At 45.4% G+C, this 2708-nt stretch overlaps 2 non-coding genes across 2 annotated transcripts; both read left to right on the top strand.

Annotated features, from left to right (window-relative positions):
* The first annotated feature begins 276 nt into the window (after positions 1–276).
* On the top strand, positions 277–359 carry trnas-gcu (transfer RNA serine (anticodon GCU)). Its single transcript has one exon. It is a non-coding gene; the product is annotated as a tRNA-Ser (tRNA).
* Positions 360–2517: 2158 nt separating this feature from the next.
* trnal-uag (transfer RNA leucine (anticodon UAG)) lies at positions 2518–2599 on the top strand. The gene has a single exon. It is a non-coding gene; the product is annotated as a tRNA-Leu (tRNA).
* Positions 2600–2708: the final 109 nt, after the last annotated feature.

The raw sequence follows: 2708 nt of genomic DNA on the forward strand, positions 1-2708 counted from the left end.
CATTTTCCAAAGAAATTTAACTCGCTGAGATGGGCAGTCCATAGGTAGTCGGTACCTAGCCGCCCAAGGATTGGATTGCATTGCGACGGCTCAACTATGGAATTGTCCCTTTCTGTGAGACCTTTGGGCCGTCTCGCCGCATCGTCACCCTTCAGTTTATATGACGGCACAGCTCATACCTCAAGACTTGAATAAAATCTATTTGAGAAGCAGTCATCTAGTCAGCGAACATTAAACCCTCATTTGCATAGTTTTCGTTAAAAGCGGCGGGCCTCGGACGAGGTGGCCGAGAGGTTAAGGCGATGGGACTGCTAATCCATTGTGCTCTGCACGCGTGGGTTCGAATCCCATCCTCGTCGCAAACTTGTTACTTTGCCTCCTCTTTCCAGCAATATCTGGCTTTGTTGCAGTCTGTCTCACACCTACAAACAGGAAGCTTTGTACAGGTCCCTGAACTAGCACTAGAGAGGGTGGAGAAATGTGAAAAGCTAGCACTGTGGTTACGTGTTTCGCAACTGTGAGCTGTATTTCAATGCTTTTTGGCCACAGCTGCTGTAAGGCTCTTGCGTCTCTGGAGGTCCATCAACGCAGAACGCATTCCACAGTCCAGACGACAGGGGCAAAGAACCTGCACTGAAACCTCTTTATTGCTCCACACACCGGGATGTAATTTCATATGCGTGAGCTATGTCAGCAAGAGGTTAAGGTGATGAACTACCAATCCACTGTGCACAGCCCATGTGGGTTTGGATCCTATTTTTCTTGTAAAGACCTTGCTTAAGCGCATTCTGTAAAGGAAGCGTGCATGGTGCAGACATTGTTGGCGTCTGCATGAGCAGTTAGTCTGAAGGGGAAATTAGGGTCAGGTGTTTTCAATCAACAGGATGACAATCAGGTGTGAGTGAGCACCCTGTCTTATTTGAAGAACAGGGATCTATCAAAGTCTGATCTTCACAACACATGTTTGTGGAAGTGTATCATGGTATGAAAAAAGGAAATTTGTGAGGATCTCAGAAAAAGAGTAGTTGATGCTCATCAGGCTGGAAAAGTTCAAAAAAAAAAAAAAACCCATCTCTAAAGTGTTTGGACTCCACCAATCCACAGTCAGACAGATTGTGTACAAATGAAGGAAATTCACGAGCATGGTTACCCTCCCCAGGCGTGGTCAACCAACAAAGATCACTCCAAGAGCAAGACATGTAATTGTCCACGAGGTCACAACGGATCCCAGGGTAACTTCTAAGCAACTAAAGGCCTCTCTCGCATCAGCAAATGTTAATGTTCATGAGTCCACCATAATGAGTACACTGAACAACAATGGTGTGCATGGCAGGATTGCAAGGAGAAAGCCACTGCTTTCCATAAAGAACATTGCTTCCTGCATGCAGTTTGCTAAAGATCACATGGACAAGACACAAGGCTACTCGAAAAAACGTTTTGTGGACAGGTGAGACCACACTAGAACTTTTTGGTTTAAATGAGAAGGGTTATGTTTGGGGGAAGGAAAACACTGCATTCCAGCATAAGACCCGTATCCCATTTCTGAAAAATGGTGGTGGTAGCATTACAGTTTGGGCCTGTTTCACTGCATCTGGGCCAGGACGGCTTGCCATCATTGATGGAACAATGAATTCTGAATAATACCAGCAAATTCTAAAAGAAAATGTCAGGACATCTGTCCGTAAACTGGATCTCAAGAGAAAGTGGGCCGTGCAGCAAGACAGCAACCCTAAGCACACAAGCCGTTCTACCAAGGAATGGTTAAAGAAGAATAAAGTCAATGTTTTGGAATGGCCAAGTCAAGGTCCTCACCTTAATCCAATAGAAATGCTGTGGAAGGACCTGAAGCAAGCAGCTCATGTGAGGAAACTCACCCACATCCTAGAGATGAAACTGTACTATAATGAGGGATGGGCTAAAATTCCTCCAAGCTGACGTGCAGGACTGATCAACAGTTACCGGAAACGTTTGTTTGCAGTTGTTGCTGCACACCGAGGTCACACCAGATACTGAAAGCAAAGGTTCACATACTTTTGCCACTCACAGGTATGCAATATTGGATCATTTTCATCAATAAATAAATGACCATGTGTAATATTTTTGTCTGGTTTCTTTAATTAGGTTCTCTTTATCTACTTTTAATACTTGTGTGAAAATCTTATGATGTTTTAGGTCCTGGTAATGAAGATGTATAGAAAGTTCTAAAGGGTTCACAAACCTTCAAGCACCACTGTAAGTGGGATGTAAGGTCATAGCAGAAGAGCTCTTCCGCAAACACTACCGATGTGACCGTGGACCATGGGGTCTTAAGCCTAGACGAATCGCGTCCAAAAGACCACGCCTTAGCTCTGTCTTCAGCTGGAAATGGTTAGATGTCTCCGGCAGAGCTGGTTAAGCGAAAGGCACTTGAGTCTCACAACAGCCCATTTGTCGCGCCCATGCCAGATTTCTTGTTGTCCGGCAGAATGACCCGGTCACCTTCTTACCACGAACGGGTTTACCACCACGTCAGCCTGGGGTAGTGTGGCCGAGTGGTCCAAGGCGCTGAATTTAGACTCCAGTCTCTTTGGGGACGTGGGTTCAAATCCCACTGCTGCCAGGGTGGTTAGCTGAAAGTAGTTCTGCTTAACTTTCCCGGAACAGAAAGTAGTTATGCTTAACTTCTCCAGTTAATTCTCAGTGGTAGTCCTTATCACTACGGATGCAAT

Source organism: Ictalurus furcatus, unplaced genomic scaffold, assembly GCF_023375685.1.
Source record: "Ictalurus furcatus strain D&B unplaced genomic scaffold, Billie_1.0 scf7, whole genome shotgun sequence".
In the NCBI taxonomy this organism is placed as follows: Eukaryota; Metazoa; Chordata; class Actinopteri; order Siluriformes; family Ictaluridae; genus Ictalurus; species Ictalurus furcatus.